This window comes from Pipistrellus hanaki, assembly GCF_964339955.1.
Source record: "Pipistrellus hanaki genome assembly, chromosome: 7".
Classification (NCBI taxonomy): Eukaryota; Metazoa; Chordata; class Mammalia; order Chiroptera; family Vespertilionidae; genus Pipistrellus; species Pipistrellus hanaki.
In genome coordinates this window covers 74816981-74836143 of record NC_140509.1, presented here as the reverse complement: position 1 = coordinate 74836143, position 19163 = coordinate 74816981, and the positions used below count along the sequence as shown (strand labels likewise).

General features: G+C 37.4%; 1 protein-coding gene across 5 annotated transcripts in view; it reads left to right on the top strand.

Annotated features, from left to right (window-relative positions):
• The window catches only part of NKAIN2 (sodium/potassium transporting ATPase interacting 2), a gene marked incomplete at its 3' end in the record, with an annotated part of 734130 nt that overhangs the window by 406418 nt on the left and 308549 nt on the right, over positions 1 to 19163 (top strand). The window lies entirely within an intron of this gene.

Sequence of the window (19163 nt, the reverse complement as noted above, 5' to 3'; positions counted from 1 at the left end):
AGGTATATAATTTATTATTTAGATTAAAAATTAAACACTTTATTCTAAAATAGTCTATGAAAGACTTATAATACTTGCTTTTTTTTATTAGGTTTCTTTATTTCTACTGTTCGTAGGTATATGTATTCTTGTTTTTGAGCATGTGGACTAACTATATTTCTAACACAAATGCCTTTACTATTGAAATGATGTAGTTTTTAAATCTCTAAAACCAGCATCCTTCTTCTTTTGGAATGCAGTTAACACAAGGTAAGTCAAATAATCCATTCAGGGAAGTAGCGTTCTGGCTTGAGATGCTTAAGAGGTTGCAAACCTGCATTTCTTAATATTAACTTTAAAAGACAGATGGTAAAATATTCTTCTACCTATCCCTGCTTAGAACAGAAAGACCCTGCAGAGACATTGACATTTTAAAACCCCAGAGATGATAACCTGCTTTAAAAGGCAAAATAACTGAGCTATAAAGTCACCAGGAATTACGTTGGCAGAGCTATATATTTTAGGGGTTGAGTGATGGGGTTAGTAGTAATACACATTTATAATCTGCCATACAGGAGTTTTTCAAAGTGCTCTGTGCATTTGCAAGGATGCTTATCTGACTTGACAGAGGCATTTCTATGATCCTTTAGTGCATGGTCCTCCACATTCTGGGAAGCAGGCAGTCCTTCCTGAAGATGATGTGACCAATGAAAAGGGCTTGTTCAGGTAGCTCTTGGAAGGACACAGCCAGGACTGCTGTGTGTTCGTGTCAGAAAAGCAATACACACTTTGCAAGGATTTGAATTCCTTACCCAATGTACATCCCGCTGTTTTATAATCCACTTTATTCAAAGGAAGTCCACACTGGAATGACTCTTAATGATACTTTTAATTTTAAATAATCACCTTAAAATTGGAAGGCATTTATTCAGGCATATTAGCTGTGTAAAATAATCTAGCAGACCAGTTTGTTTAATATACTAGTAAAAGGAGAGAAGGAGAGAAAGAGGAGATTTGAGCCAAACAGGCTGCACAAATATTCTCTAATGTGTTCACTGCTCCATGTGCTAACTGCAGGCTCAAAATAAAGCTTGTGATCTTCATGGCCTTGGACATGGGCATGGAAACCCCAGCAAGGGTACATCATGGAACATTACAGTTCAAGACAGTTGCAACCCAAATGACTAAGAATTCTTCTAATGCACACAGGCAGGTAATGACTATCGGTTGGCAGTGCAGCAGTTAATACCATTTCTTTTCTTTTCATCTTATAAACCAGGCTAGGCTCTGCAGAGCATATGAAAATTTAATATTTTTAACAAATACTCTAAAAGAAAACCATAAAGGGCAAAGTTATAATAGTTACCTGCACCAGGTTTTTTGTCCCCTTCCTCCCCAAAGGGTTTGAGAAAGGAGTGTATATGCCATTTAATTCTTTAGCTTCTGTAACTGCCTCACATCCTTCAAGCAATGCAGTGACAGGAGGAAGCAATGATGATTGAAAAATGTACAGATATATGAAAACTCAAAAATGGGACTTCTGAAACTGCTGACAATGCTTAGATTGCAGAGTATAAACAATCTTTTCTCAGCCCACCAAAAATAAAATAGTTTGACCATACAAATGGGTCTGTTCGTTTGTGGCTGAGGGAGAAATACTGGGCATTTGAATCAGGGAGGACATTCTATGGTCCTATATATGTGAGAGAAGTGTGTTTACTTTCATAAAATACTTTGTAAATCACAATTCCTTTACACAGTGAATATTGGCAAGGTTGTTAAAGCAATTTTTAGTTATCTACTGGAGTTTAGAATGTTGTGGGGTCATTTTGCATGTCTCTTCTATTTGTGTTTTTCTCTAAACTATTTTCCCTTTACTAATGAGCAAAACAGATTACAGTCATTAACCCACCCAGTGTGTACATTCAGTAATGGAATGGCTTAATTACAAAAATATGGTACACCACACTGACCTGTTTGATCTTCAGTTTTCTCTGTACCCATAGCTGTATTGCTCATGTATTTCCTTCATTAGAAAATCTGTGTAAATCAATGATTATTCTTAAAATATCAATGGATAAATTTTAATTAGTATCCCCATAGCATTTAATTGATCTAACAGATAAATCTGTTCAAAATAATCATAGCAACAATGTAACACATTATGCATGCTTTATATATATATATATATATATATATATATATATATGCACATACATATATGTGCATGCATATAAATATACATACATGTATATGCATAGATATACTTGTGCATGCTTATATATAACTAAAATATTGTAAATAACAGCAATGGTATAAGGGATTAAAGGGAGAAATTAGAATTACTTTGTTAATATAGGAAACACACAGTACATGCAGTAGTATAGTACTCATTGAAAATGAACTTGGATTACTTATAAATGTTAATTGCAAACTTTAGGGAAACCACTAAATTTTTTTCTTTTAATTGATTGTGCTGACATTGATTAATACAATTATATATGTTTCAGATGTACAATTTTATAATGCATCACCTGTATATTGCATTATGTGTTCACCATTCAAATTCAAGTCTCCTTCCATTACCATTTAAACCCTTTATACCCTCCTCGACCTACCCTCAGCCCTTTTCCCTCTGGTAATCACCATAATGTGGCCTGTGTCTATGAATTTTGTTTTGTTTATTTATTGGTTTTGCTTAATCCCTTCACTCTTTTCACCCAGGCCCCAACGGCATCCGCCCCTCCACCCCCAACAGCTATCATTCTATTCTCTTTATGAGTCTGTTTATATTTTGTTTATTAGTTTCTTTTGTTCATTAGATTTCACATATATGTGCAATCATATGGAACTTGTCTTTCTCTGACTGCCTTATTTCGCTTAATATAATACTCTCCAGGTCTATCAAATGCTATTGCAGAAGATAAGATTTCCTTTTTTTCTACTGTTGAGTAGTATTCCAATGTATATATGTACCAGTTGTTTGTTTGTTTTAATCTACTAATCTACTTATGGGCAATTAGTCAAAGCTAGTATTTCTGATGTGGACTTTGAGCATCTCTTGGAAGTCAAAATATTAAGCACTAAACATTTCTTTCTTTTGCCTTCCTACTAAAGCAGTGGTAATTCTCCTTGAGGTAGTGAAGATGTCACTGACTCACTAGGGAAAGTTTGCAAAATATAAGTATGAAAAGTAGATGTACAGAGATTGATATTCTAAGACAGTATGCTGCTGGAAATAAAAATAAAGCAGATATAAACATGGCCTAAGCAATTGCCAGCCTCATTTGTATCTAAATCCCAGTTTACAGGGATCATTGTAGAACAGGAAATTTTATTCTATCCCCCAAATTTAAACACTATATTTTTGTACCTTTATTGTTACAGAGCTAGGTAAAAATATAAGAATATGTTTGAATTAAGTATCCCATAGCTTTACATTTAGTATAATTTAATTGTTAAAAAATTGAAAGCTTACAGTTTTTTTTAAAATCTTGGAATATTTGGTGCACATTAAATGATCTTGTGTGAAGTAGGTCGTTAGATGTTGCAATAGCTGCAGAACTGAGTTGGGAATTATGTCCGATTCAGCATGTCCCCAAGCTCCTAGTGTGCTCTCGGTCAGGGCTAACCCTCTCAAAATCACCCCCTTCCTGTGAACCACCACCTTAACGTGACCCCTGGAACTCATTTTAGAACTGAATTGGAATTGGCAGTTGCCAAATTAGCTTTGGAGGGCAAAATGTCAGTTTCTATGTCTGTGGTTGTACTCAGGGACAATTGATGCCTTGATGAACTATGGGAAATACAAAAATACAATCCAAAGAATATTTAAAAGTGAAATAAATCCATTCCATTCTTTTTTCCTGCTTCTAGCATCTAGGCTCACTTAGGCAGAAAGAACAAATAAGTGACTATTTTCTTTGCCTTTTCTATGATGAAAGAACAACTCTAATTCTGTACTGTACTTAAAGCTTACATTGAAAATACAGTTGCACTTCGGATTAGAAGCTCAGTATACTATAGGTAACCAGGGAACAATGTTCAGTAAATGCTGGCATTAGATGCAAAGCAGTGCAAAGAAAATGAAACTGTGTAACTCTCTTTCCTGATTGAGAATTATATGGAGCGATTTTGAAATATGTAAACTGATTTGCATACCAACATTGCACTTAAGGTGTTACTTTGCCTCCTCCTCTTTAAAGATTTATTTTTGATGATTTATAAAGCAAAATGTGTATTCCGCCTGATGCAACCAGCAAAGCAGCTTACAAGGTTAAAAGGAAAAAGATGACTCATTAATAAACAGCTATTTAGAGAATTATAATTAGGGTTTTTTTCCCCCCTTCATTAGCGCATGTAGCCTGCTGGAGGAATGAGTCTAATGGCAATTGCAGGACTCCAGAGTCGCACACTCTTAGGTAGAATAATATAGAAAACCAAAGTAATTAAGTGGTTTTTCAAAAAAAAAGTCATCTTTTTTTCCTAGTGTAAAAAACGAGGCATTTTGCAGGGAAGTGGCTGCATTGACACCATGGGGACACTGTCCCTTTCCAGTCTAACAGAACAATCCCTAGTGACAGATCCTCCAATCTTATTTGAATCGAAAGTGAGAATGAGCTTAGTGATCTCAATTAGTCCCAAGGGGGCGGGGGGGGGGGGCTAATATCACACAATCGGGCACACTCTGCAATTGCTCCCGAAGAGATCTGTCGCTCGCCAGACACCCAGAAGAGCTGTGACCCTCCTGGGGTACATCTGATACACAGGCTTCCTCAGCAGCCTGCACAGCCGATGGACTCCAGCTTTTGCACTCGGATTTTACGAGCGCTGAAATTAATCCATTAAGCATTTTGTATACCCAGACCCCCCACTACTTACTTTTTAACGCATTTATATAGTAAGTTAACGGTGGCATCATGGTGTGCAGCATAATGAGTTCCATTCTTCTTGTCTCTTTGCTTCCTGTTTCCTTCTTCTCAATGAGGGGAAAGAAAACACAACAACACAAAACAAAACCAAGATAGCTTAAGTTTAATATTGCCAAATAGCCAAATAATTAGTGCTGCCAGATATTTTTTTCCTCTTTAAAGTTCCCACAGAAAATTTAAGGCCACAAGCACAGTCTTGAAAACAAAGGCAGCAGAATAGTATCTAATAGAAAGAATGGATGTGACTGCACAGTGCACAAACCATAAAGAATTAATTGGTTATAAAATAATGAGAAAAGAGTATTTCACTGCAGTCTTCTAACGTGGGAAAGGTGGGCCCTCGGTCTGTGACTAATTCCAACGTTTATTACGAAGGCAAGTTGTAGCAGCTTTAGGGGTTTCTTTTAGAAAAGTGAAAAAAAAAAAAAAAAAACACACTATAAATGTGATTTTAAGGGTTATAACATTTCCCAGGTTTCTGTCACTTCCTTTGTGATAAGCATGTTATTTTCTGAATAATTCCATTCTCCTGAGTATTTCATAAGAGCAAAAATCTCTCTAAGGGGCACAACTGACATGATCTCATTTGGAAAAACGTTATGGAAGAGTCAAGCTGAAATGCAAATGAGATACAAACCCTAGTATTTTCCTTGACAACTGTGGAATTACTAAGTCTGAAGGCATATGAAGATTGAAAAAGGAGGAGAATAAAATAATTGCATATTCAGAGAAAAGGAGAAACCGGTATGGTTTTGATGATAGCTTTCTTGGCACAACAACAAAGCTCTCGTCACAAATTAAAGTAGTCATGCAAAGTATTATTGATGGAAGAAGTATGGCTTCAGAACTACATATTCTCACAGGATACTTTGAAATCTAAATCACTGCTTGACCATGTTTGGGGCCAAAGTTCAAGTTCTGTTTGCCCCAGAATGTGTTAAAGGCAAAATCAACACGAGAAGACGGTACTTGGAGTAGCACATCCCGCGTGCTGACTGTGACATCTATCACCCCTCCAGTCCCGAGGGTCTGTTCGATCTGTTTATCTTCCCAGAAGCTGTCCACTGGCTTGAGAAGGTGCCTTTCCCAGAGAGAGCAGAGCCAGCCTTTCAAATGCGATAGAATTGCTGTCCTCGGGATTTTTAATGATTTTTGTTTGCTTGCTTATCTTAATTGATAAACTGCCTTATAAGAGAGAAACTCAAGTTTACTTTAAGCTGAAATGTTCTCTTTAGAAGTTGATACTTACATATCTGGGTAAATGGGGAAAAAACAAAAACGTTAACATGAATTTTTAAAAATCACTATGTGATGACTTTATATTGGTTTTTTGTGTGTTTTCATAGTATAACCTTTGTTTATGTGTCAAAATTTATATATATATGTGTATATATATATATATATATATATATATATATATATATATATAATTGGCAAATACCATCATCATCATTCAAATTATTGGTCAGTTTTTCTTCTCTATTATTAATATAATTTACAAAAAAACTAAATAATATATCATTGTTTAAAATATTTGAATATTATAGGTTAATTTTCAAGTTGCAATTAACTTAAAACAATGTAAAACAACTCCTAATTTTCCTCAGCTTTCTAAAAAATGCCTGGAGTTTAGCCATAATTTTAAGTCGGGTAAGAATAAGATGAGCTATTTATAAAATTCTACTTACAAAATACTGCCATGACTGTTGTGAAAATATTCCAGCGGGAAGGCAAGAGTAGTAAGAGGAAACATAGTTTGCATACTTCCAAGTTATAGATGCTTTTGGCTTCGATTGAGGAGACAGCAGGGGAGACAGTAAAAGTTATGTCATTCAAGATCATATCTAGTTAAATTCTCAATACTGGGTGAGGTTAGGGCAACAGGATGCAGGGTGTAGGAATAGAATGATCAGAGTTGACTTATAGACTTGTAGCCCTAAGCCATTAGGAGAATTAGGTGTTTTCATTTATTGAGCTGGAAGCAGACAAGACAGATATCGGAAAGGAGGAAGAATGTGTGTGCAGAACCAGTTGCTCTGTTTGACCTCATTCTATCTGAGCTGCCCATTAGACATCCCAAGCAGGGTTGTCAAGGAAACAAAAGTATACATGAATCCTGCATTTAATAGAGGTTTTGAATGGGAAACATAAATGTGAGACATCAGTATATAAATGGAAGTGAAAGGCACACACAAAAAATAAGCTCTTGTAGGGCAGCACATAGAGAAAGGAGGAGGTTAAGGACTGTGCTTTGGGATCTAAGACTTTATTTCTCAGGAAGAGGAGGCCCCAGTGAAGGAAACTAGGCAGAGTGGACAGGAAAGGAAGAAGAAAGGAAGGAGATGAGGGTTAGAACAAAACAAATAAGATGGAGAGATGATAAATTGTAACAAGAATGAGGATTGAAAATAATACCAAATACAACAAGGTGGATATTATTGCTGACCTTGAAAAAAAAAAGTAATTTCAATAGAGAAATAATAAAGTTTTATTAAATGAGCTGAGATGAGAAAATTGAGAGTGAATAAGGTCAGCTTCTTTAAGGACTGTTGCTATAAGAAGCACAGAAATAGGAGGGCCTTAAGGCAGTCTAGGGAGGTTTGTGTGCTTTTATATATTTTTGTTAAATGCATATACTGGAGCATATGTTTATGCTGAGAAGGAAATCTAGTGAGAGGAAGAAATTGATGGAGCAGAAGCAAAGTTCTTGAATAGCTGAGAGGAGATGGGATTCAGGCTGAACAACGATGAGGCATCAATAACAAGAAGGAAAAAAATGCAGAGCCCATGAGTGTAGATGCAGGTCAGTTGCTGGATGGAGTAGTGAGACAATAAAGACATTCTCCTGTAATTGCTTCGCTGTGCTTCTGTTGAGTCAGGGGCAAGAATCATAAGTTTAAGTAAGGATTCAGGGTTTTGAGAAATGGAAAATTGTGTTTGAATAGAGTCAACCATGAGATTAGACTTAACATTGGTTTTTCTAAATAATAATGATAAACAAGTACTGAGTCATCAGCATGGTTGCCAAGTGTTACTTCTGAACTATGAAACTCATGGATGCTGTAAGCCAACACAGCCTTTGCCTACAACTGTTACAGCATTAGCATCATGCTCTTTTGAATTCATTGAACAAATTAGATTCAGAGAACTGACAAGTGAATAAGCTTCAGTATCAATGTCCTGTATTAGTTGCTGACCAGTGGGCATTGACTGGACTCATGCTGGGCTATCCTGATAAGTCTCCTGCCATTCAGTCTCTGGAACTTGGAATAGGACCCTGGGATATTAGTGCTCTGCACTGAATCTCAAGAGGGCGGACCCATTCAGGTTCTGTGTTCATCTGGCTTCTCTCTAAATTTAGTCAATGACAGAGCTTCTCTCTACATGTAGTCAATGACAGGTACTGTCCAGATTGGTAGAAAATTGGCAAAAAGGAATAAGCCAGCTATTTCTTTTCCTCTCCCTGTGTGCCAGGGGTCCCACCATGACTACACCTCCTCTGGGTCCTGCTGGCCGTACACCTGTTGTGGTTCCAGTTCTAACAGTGGCCTCCAGGCATGGGTTCCAGTAGCTCCTGTTCCATTCCCCATCCCCAGCCTAGGATTGAATAATCCTATATTCAATCAACACATTATTTTAGGATTAAAGGTAGCTCTCACCTGCTGTTATTCTCATTTTTTTCCTCAATATTCTCATGTCGCCTCCTCAGCTCTTTCATCATGGATGTAATCAATTCCCTGCCTTATTAATTCAGTTTCCACTTCCTAAAGTGCTTTCTATGTTTCTTATTGGGCCCTAACTGATACAAGTTTTATGTATGGTAAAGATAATGGCACAACAGTTCTATCTAGGCAAAAGGCAAGATAAGCAGGCTTGGAGAAAGTCTAGGAGTATAGAAATAATTCTCTGATTGCAGAGTAGGTAACAACACTCGATTTTCTTTTTAAAATGAGAAAATACCTCTAACAGAAGAGACTATGTCATATATCTTCATGAAAATTTCATCAAGATGTCCAATATTACAGCCACAATGTCAATTGTACATCAGTAAAGACATTATGAAAGCAGCTTGGCTTATTTTTGCAAAATATTATTGTAGTCCATTTATCCTGTATGTGTTTACCAAGTGGAAGAGCAGGGGATCTGGTACTGAAATGGAGGGAGAGTTTTACTTTTTAATTTTTATGTCTTTTGAAACTATTCTCAGACATTTTAACTACCTGCAGTTATGACTCACCTAATAAAGTTGCAAGATAGAGACCCTAAGAAACCTGTCCCATTGTTGGGTGATTAATGCAAAGAGGAACAGAAACAATGTGCAGCTACTATAGCTAGTTGGGTCCCAGTGATTTGGTGATGCAGGGAATTATGGCTACATCCCATTTGTGAGGACCTGAGTTTTCTTTTTTCACCCATGATTGGAACTTCCTTAAAAAGTGTCTTTGGTCTTGTCAAGCAGCTGCAGTTGAAAGATATACCCCATGGGCTATGTTTCTGCTCCCCTCTCTTGCAGCTAGATGTGAGCATCTAAATAGTTTACAGTAATGGAATACAAACAGAAATATGTGTATAGTCTCAGGGAAATGAATTTTAAGTATCAAGTGTGATATTTAGCCTCTTTCCCCTTCTACTGGCTGGATGTGGACACAGTGAGGAGGTCTTAAGGAGGTTAGCGGGACCACAAGAGGGAAAAAGCCAGGGTTTCTGAATCACTGTATGGAGCAGAGGTACCGTAAGCATCATTGGGACTCCTAAGAGTCCCAGAAACTCTTTCACAAGGTCTGAAACTATTTTTGTAACAACACTGAAGAAAACATTAGTGATATTAGTAAGTGTGACTTTTTTATATTGCATAATGAAATTAGATAATATTTGGGAAAACTGCATAATTCAACAAACCAATAATTTGCAAATGACTCACACATGTTACAAATCATTCAGGGGTAAAAAAAAAAGAAATCCATTCCAAGTGCAAGACATACAAATGGATTTTAATATAAAAGGTATAAAAATTCACTGATATGGTCCAGATTCCACATCACAACTTTTTTTAAAAAATGACCACTTGTTGAGTTTGGGTGTAGTATCAAAGACTAACCATTATTATTTGAAATGCTTATAAATATCTGAAAGGACAATGAAGTTGCTTTTTCCCTTGTTTACTACATTTCATCACGAGACTATATATTTTTTAAGTATATTTTAACCAAAACAACATGTCACAAGAAATTAAATAAGGAAGCAGGTATGGAGTCCTTATGTTGTCCATTAAGCCAAACATTACAGAGAGTCACAAAAATATAAAATTATCTTATTCTTCTCTCTAAATATTTGTTTAGGAAATGTTTATTTTTCATAAAAATGTATTATTTATGGTAACATGCAGTGGGTTTATTACTTAAAATTAATGCATATATATAATTTCTCACTATTAATTTTTACAACTGTAAGTATTAATATATATAAAATAACCTGTGGAAACAAAAGGTCATTAATATTTAAGCACGCTGAAAACTCTTTGGCTCAATGGATAGAGCATTGGCCTGCGGACTGAAAGGTCCCAGGTTCGATTCCGGTCAAGGGCATGTACCTTGGTTGCGGGCACATCCCTGGTGGGGGGTGTGCAGGAGGCAGCTGGTCAATGATTCTCTCTCTTTGATGTCTCTAACTCTCTATCCCTCTCTCTTCCTCTCTGTAAAAAATCAATAAAATATATTTAAAAAATAAATAGATAAATAAAAATATTTGAGCATGTAAATAGATCTTAAGACAAAAATTTTTGCAAACTGCTCTTGTGGAAGAAAGCTACCTGATGATCAGGAACTGTTATGGTGCAAGAAATAAACTCTATTGAGCTTGAGGCATTATGTATTTAAGGTCTACATGTTAACTAGAGTCTAACTAATGTACACCCTTAAGATATCTACCCCACACCCAAGAATGAGATATCATATATTTAACTGAACTTCTCTGTAGCCCTGAGTTGATAGAACTTGAATATCTGCACATCTACCATTAAGGTGGGTAGGTTGATGGTTGGCAAATAATAAAGATCAGCCAAATAGAAAAGTTTTGGAAAGCTTTTAAAGATGCTAGCTGCTTATATTCTTTAGGGACAAAAATAATTGAAGGTCTCCTTAACATTGGTCAGGAATCTTCATCTGTAAATGTTACTTTTAAGCCACAGATGAGTATTTGCATAAGTTAACATTTGCATTATTATATTTGACTCTAAGCTTCTCAGTGCTTTAATATGAAAGCACACATTTTGTGCTTATCAACCCAACTGTAAGGGTATCAAAATGACTTCTGTTTTCAGACACATCAAATTAATCAATCACTTTATTTACAATAACAAACAGTTCAACTGAAACGGTGTATTTGTTTTTAGAGGACTTGGACTGCAGATAGTTTTGGGGAATAGTAATTCTTTTTATCTATTTGTCAGATTTATGATTGAGGTAATACAGTTACCTAATTCTCTTTGTATTCATATAAAAGGTATAAGACAAATGCTTTACTGTAATCTTATATTCAATCAATACATTATTTCAAAGTCTACTGACTGTGGAAAGAAAAAAAAGTGCAGTGTATATTGTTGATATCTATGATGCATGCTTCCTGTCCAAGAGGGAAAGAAGGAAAATTAATTTATAGGCACTCTATATTTTTATTCATTTTCCAACTTTTCTCTTTCTATCAGATGTAACTGATATCATCAGGAGACAGGCACCTAGCCAAATGCAAACAAATGTGGGCTCAAAGCCTGCTCTGTCTGAGCGGCCCAGCCCCAATCTGGGACAGTTCTGTGTACTATGCTCACGACTTAGAGGATTTATCCTGAAGATATTCCTTGATAAGTCTTTTCAAGACTGTTCAAGCTACAAAGCATTGAGGCAGTTCATGTCATGTGATTCTCTGTGAGAAGCTCATAGCTAATGGCAGTGAATGTAAAACAGGGAAGCTTGGTGGATCTGTGGGATTTCTCTGTCCTCAATTATACCCACATACAGAGTAAACAGAAGAAAACATTGCCCCAATCTATGACAGGGACTAGAAAAGTCCCATCTCGTGCAATGTCCCAAGGAGAACAACATGTATTTCCTGTCACCAATGTCAGATTTCTCTGTTGGCATTCATATTGCCAATGTCCATGCATTTGGAGTGATGACACAATGATGACTGTATTCCACTTAAACCATTGTGAAAGAATGAGAGCGAGCAACAAAATTATGTGTGATCTGTTGCTCTTGGCATTGAAATAGCTAATGGTTTTCTGGTATGTGTTCAGAATTGTCCGAAAGGACTTAGGTTTTTTGTAATTTATTAATCCTCACCACAGTCAGTGAGGTAAAAGCTATTTCCTCTGGATAATGTGGATGAGGAAACTGAAAAGTAGCAGTTAGCAATTTGCCTGATCTCCTTCTCCCAATTCTGTTGTTCCTCAAACAGAATTGCCATTCAGCCACGTACTTCAAGCCAGAAACTGGGGGATTTGCTTTCACTTCTCTCCCGAGCTTTCTCTCAATTTACAATAACCAAGTCATATTAATTTCACCCCCTAATTCCATTTCTAGAGATAATGTCCATCCCACAGTCACTGGCTGACATCAATCATCAACTGACTGACCCACAGATAAACTCTCCCAATTGCTTTCTTGGCTGCCTGTCTGACCCTCTCCAATCCATTTTCAGCACTGGCAACAGGGCATCTTTCTAAAAGGGCAAACCGTCTAAGGTCATACCTGCTTGAAACACTTCAGTGGCTCCCTGTTAGCTACAGAATAAAATCAAACTCTCCAGTGTGATATACAAGGCCCTCCACAATTTGACCTCTGCCTAGCTCTACTTTTATTACTCCCCACCCTCCCCCACCGTCCGCAGCTCCCTGTATTTGCACTCCTCTTGCACTGGATCCGATGGGCATGTCTTTGCTACTCCCTCTGCCTTCATGCCCCTTTATTTTTACTTCTTTTGGCTAAACTCTATTTAACCAGACACATGGCTCACTGACAATCTCAAAGAAGGCTTTCTGATCCTTCTTTCTTATGTTCCCACACCTATCCACTTGGATACTTCTAGTACATATCACACACCTATCTTTTTTTAAAATATGGTTTTTTATTGATTTTTTACAGAGAGGGAGGGAGAGGGATAGAGAGCTAGAAACATCGATGAGAGAGAATCATCGACCAGCTGCCTCCTGCACACCCCCCACTGGGAATGTGCCCGCAACCAGTGTATATGTCCTTGACCGGAATTGAACCTGGGATTTCAGTCCACAGACCAACGCTCTATCCACTGAGCCAAACAGATTTTGGCCACACACCTATCTCTTAGGTGTATTGTCTTCTTCTCTATCCATGAACTTGCATGATAAGCCTGGACCATCAACTAGCTTGACTCTAAATCTTCCCTTCCCCTCATTACCTAAACGATTTGAAGAAGCAATTTATTGCATTTATCTGGTTTTTAGTCTTCCCATTAGTAAAATAGGAATATTAAACTAATGTTAGAAGTTAGTGTGTATATGAGATGATTTGATAGAAGTAACACCCTTAGTTTTGGACTCATACAGTGAAATTATTAAATAAACACAAATGATCAATATTAGCAATTCCCTGGAAACATAATATAAATGCTTTCCCCCCCCCCCCCATTGAATTATCTTCATATAACTTGACCATTCTCTGAAATTATCTTGTTTATATATGTTAAATATCTGTCTTCTAAGAGGTGGAAATGAAAATTCATGAGAACAGTGAACTTGGCAAACTTGTTCACTATTGTAATTTTATTGCTAGCATGTCATCGGCAGTCAATATATATTATTTGAATAAATGAAAAGAATAAATAGAATATGATGCAACCTAGAAAAGCTGGCATGTGTAAGGAATTGAGAAGTATTCAACTAGAATTAACGGCACATTCAGATATTGCACAGAGTTACTCTGGATCACCTTCCCCGAGAATCAATGGCGCTCTACAAAACTATATAAGATTATATTGATAATTTGATGTCACTTAATTAAATCGTGTGCCTTTTTATCAAGATATATTTGATACTCTCTGTTAATCACAAAAATTATTGAGATGGACAAGGGCTCATGGGTGAGGGTAGCATTTGCTTTGTGATACATAGCTGCTGACAGTGATTTGATTCTTTCACTCACTTGTTAAATCCTCCTTAACTTGATTTCTAGCTGTAAGCCACTGTTGTTACTAAATGGCCAAGACTGAGTCATTAAACTTTTGTTGATCATTTAAAATTACTATCCCTGAAATTGTAAGAATAGAGTCCAGAAGAGACAACTGCTGATGTTATAGGACATAACATCATGGTGCCAAATATCTGGTCAAGTGAGAAAAGGCTCACCCAGTGGAAAAGGCTTGGCACCCGAATATGTTTTCTTGTAGCCAGCTAGGAGGTGTAAAAAGTTCTGTTGCACATTTTTACTGGTCGGCTGTAGAGAAGTCCATCAGTGGAACTGGTCATGCCAGGGAGATGGATGAGGTACTCTGAGAAGCTGTGAAAGAAAATATAAGAGTTTCTTAGCCACTGACAGCACTCTCACAATTCCTTGAGGCTATTATTGACCTGCTGGGATGCTTCCTCCCTCTAATACTGCTCTGCACCCATGCAGCCAGTCTCTGTCTCAACAATGCATGATTGTAACCGCTCTTGTATATTTTTAAACATAAAGATCCCCTGGCTTCTGGCCAGACTGATTGCATCACTGCTTCCTAACACTGTAAATTTTAATTTTCTATATCTAATGGGATCATAAGTCCAGATCAGTCTTTATATTCCTTTGTTCTTCTACTATAATTGATCCTTCTACTATACTTGATCTTAGCCAAAAGGCCAAGAACTGATACTATTGTTGTTCACTCTAAAAGTATGCTAGTTTGGACAATGCATTTTATGTACATAGAGTGAACATAGGGTAATTCTCTGGAGAGTCCAACATCAAGATTTCCTTTCAACTACTGTTTCTTCTATACTAGTATATATCTACATATGGAGCTCTCACTAAGCTTCCTTTGATATATATACATTTATGCATGTGTATGGATGTATGTATGCATGTACAGGGTGTGGCAGGAGTAGGTTTATAGTTATGAGTACACAAAACAGTTTATTGCTGTATTGTTATTTAATTATTGCATTGTTTTCCATATGAACAACTGTAAACCTATTTTTGCCCCACTCTGTGCATACATACATTTTTTTTTTTTTAAGATTTTGATTTCACAGCAGTAACATCTAGGGACCTCTGTCTTCTGTAAAATAAAGTTGTGGCATAATTAAAGTTTTCTTTGATCACTGCATTCTCTCAGAGTATATGAAATGACTCGCCTGCCGCTTGCATAAAACTGAAAGCATGAACTGAAGTGCTTCAGAATGTGTATCGCCTGCCCCTTGTCATTTAACAAGCATCAGAGCCAGAGGTAAAGGAATCGTATGCCAGTGTCTGCCTGATTACCTCCATTTCTATTTACCCACTGCTTTGTGCTCAGTGGTGACAAGCATTCATTGAAGCTGAGACAACAAACGAACCACACAAAAGCCAAAGTGTTTCAGTAGCAGAGGTCCAGTCTAACATTTGTGGAGCTCCCTGGTTTTAAAATTGGATTCTTCTCACATCCATAATGTCAACAAGTAAATCTATCGGTCGATGGCTTAAATCTATATAAAATCAGAATCAGAACGCTTGTTCCCACCTTTTAAAGATGGGTTAGTTGATTTCTAAATGTAAGACCTCGGAAAAAGTCAGCATAACCTGTACCTTGTTCATTTCTGCCTCTCCATCTCAAGCCCAGACTGAGACCTAATTGGTGGTTAATAAATACTAACTGAAGTAAGCTGAATAAACTAATAAACAGACCACTACTAAAATAACACTGCTCTAGGTCAGTAGTTGTCAACCAGGATCAATTTTGCCTACCAGGGGATATGTGGTAATATCTGAAGACATTTGTCATTGTCACAGTGAAGGAGAGGTGTGACTGGAATCTAGCGGGTGAAGTCCTGGGATGCTGGTAAATATTCCACAATACACACAGCACCTCTAACAACACAAGAAGTTCCAGCCTAAGATGCCAGTAGTGCCAAGGTTGAGAGATCATGCGCTGGGCCTTTAAACCTACCTTACTTATTCATTTTACAAACTTGTTTTCCTCCTGTAAAGCCAAAAAAATTGCCTTCATAATTTTGGATGAAGATCAATTTTATTGACTTGGCCATTAGGACACTGACAAATTATATTTTTTCCTACCTACTTACTACCTACCTATGCTTGTTTCCAATCATCACTATGTGACTGAACTATTGACATCAGTGGTTCTCTATATCGCAGTCACCTGGATGGCTTGTTGAGTCCCTTTTCCAGAGATTTAGATTTAGCAAGTCTGGGGTTGGGTCCAAGAACTTGCATTTCTCACCTGTCTACTGGTTGTGCTGCAACATGATCTATTTCTGTACAAATCTCCCAAATGACTATGCTCTTTCCCTCTTCCAGGTCATTTTTGGTAAAGACCTTCTGCTCTCTAGATAGATAGATGATAGATAGATAGATAGATAGATAGATATAATAGATGATAGATAGATAGAATCAATATCATTATTCATGGGTTCCATATGTGCAAATTTTCCTATCTGCTAAAACTTCATTTATAACCCCAAAATTAATGCTCACAGTGCTTTCATGATAATTCATGCACATGTGCAGAGCAGCAAAATATGTGAATCACACACCCAAATGCACATGTTCTTAGCTGAGGCTAAACAAGGGGATGCTCTGCCCTCTTGTTTCAGCTCTTACACTGTAAACAAGTGCCCTTTCCCTAGTCAATTTATTGCCACATTCCTGTATGTGTCTGTTTTGTTTTATTTTTATTGCTGATTTCGCTGGTCAAAATGGCCCCCAAACATACTGCTGAAATGCTGACTAGTGTTCCTAAGCACCAGAAGACTGTGATGCACCTTCTGGAGAAAATGTGTTTGTTATGTAAGCTTCCTTCAGGCATGAGTTTTAGTGCTATACACTGTGAGTTCAATGTTAATGGGCAAACATATATATTACATAAGGTGTTCTAAAAGGGAGATACTTGTCAAATGGATTACTTTTTAACCAGAAGTTCAGATGAACTTAATCTTATTTTTCCTATAGAAGTAATAATTCTATACTTACTAACTTGTATTTGCAGCAACTTTATAGCACATACTTATCGCAAGTAACAGGAATCCACTGTGAACAAATTTTTCTCACCATCTTCCCCACCAATGTTCCCAACTGCCCTGTGAGCTTAGAGCTTCCTTTCTCTGCATTCAAATAGCTCTTCCTATCTGCAAAACACTTTGAGCAATAAGATAGCATGCTGCAAAAATACTGCTGTGACTTTATAGTGCCCTACTTGGCTGGGTTTGTATTTTATATTCTTTCTGTTTTTCCTTTGTTAAGCATAGTGCTGGGTACTTAATGTGTGTTTACTAAATATTACTAAATAAATTAATTCAAATGTGAATATGTCATCTCTGTGGAGGGACATTACAATGTTACCATGGACTAATTTTCTTATTCTCTGAAACCTAATAACTCCCTGAGGAAAGAGACCACCTCACAAGTCAGCATAAAGAAAAGATAAGTTGCAGAATGACTTTCTGAGGGAGAAAATTTCAAATCCTTTACATCGTATTTTGCTGTGTGCATGTATGTCTATGGATCTGAATCCATTATTATGGTTCAACTGAATTAAGTGTTTTTGAACAAGTGAACCTAAGAAGGAAAGTAAAAGCCCAGTTATTCGCATGTCAGAAAATAAGGGAGGGAAAAAAATGTCATAACACTCACTCATTATAAAACAAGGCATCCACTTTCTTTTCTTTTTCTTTTTTTTAAATATATTTTATTGATTTTTTTACAGAGAGGAAGAGAGAGAGATAGAGAATTAGGAACATCGATGAGAGAGAAGCATCGATCAGCTGCCTCTTGTACACCCCCTACTGGGGATGTGCCCGCAACCAAGGTACATGCCCTTGACTGGAATCAAACCTGGGACATTTCAGTCCGCAGACTCTATCCACTGAGCCAAACCGGTTTCGGCAACGCATCCACTTTCATTCCCTGTCCATTTCTAGATCATGGACTCTTCTGGAAACTCATTTTTGACACCAAAGTAGAAAACTCTCACAGGTGGATATTGCTTACAGGGTCAGAGTAATGGATATTCCCAGACTCAAGACAAGCCACCTGCCGGTCCGCATCTTTCACCCCCTGAAGGCATTTGAAGGCATAGGTTATCATAGCACCGGCCTGGGAGGATAGATATAAGGCCGATTGCAGTAGACCTGGAAGACAGCCCAAAGCTCTATAAATGTTTAATGTTCTTTCATGTTTGCCACCAGTGCAAAATTGTTTTTTGTGTGTGGTGTATGTTTTTTATGTTGTTGTTGTTTTTTTTTCCTGGTCCTTTTCCCTAAAGGCTTTCATACAAAAAACTCAGAGGTGAATGGGTAGGGAGTTATCTTGCGTTAGCTGATTCTCATCTAACGCTACAGCAACATTTTATGCATCTTCCTTATTAGAAATGGAGTTGGGCCAAAACACAGAACCATGGGTGTGGCTTGAGCACAAACCAGTCAGAATTGAAGCCAACCATAGGGTGAGCAGAGTCCCAGAAGCCCTCTGTGTGCCACATGGGAAGTGGGAGTTGTGGGTCTTCAGCAGGATGGGGTGGGGCCTTCCTGGAAGGGGAGCCAGAGAGCTTGGTGCAGTGCTGTGTACTAACTGTTTGGAAGTATTTAAATATCCTAGCAATCAGACAGGGCTAAAGCTAACAGTCTGGAGTTCAACTATGAAGGCAAATTCCTAAATGAGAACTTTATTCTGAGAAGTGCTAACCAGTAGAAGGCTGATTTTTATTTATTTTTATTTTTTTAAATATATTTTATTGATTTTTTTTTACCGAGAGGAAGAGAGTTAGAAACATCGATGAGAGAGAACCATCGATCAGCTGCCTCTTGCACACCCCCCACCGGGGATGTGCCAGCAACCAAGGTACATGCCCTTGACCGGAATCGAACCCGGGACGTTTCAGTCCGCAGACCCAAGCTCCATCCACTGAGCCAAACCGGTTTCGGCTGGTTTTTATTTTTAAAAAATATACTTTTATTGATTTCAGAGAGGAAGGGAGAGGGAGACAGAGATAGAATCAATAATAATGAGAGAGAACCACTGATCAGTTGCCTCC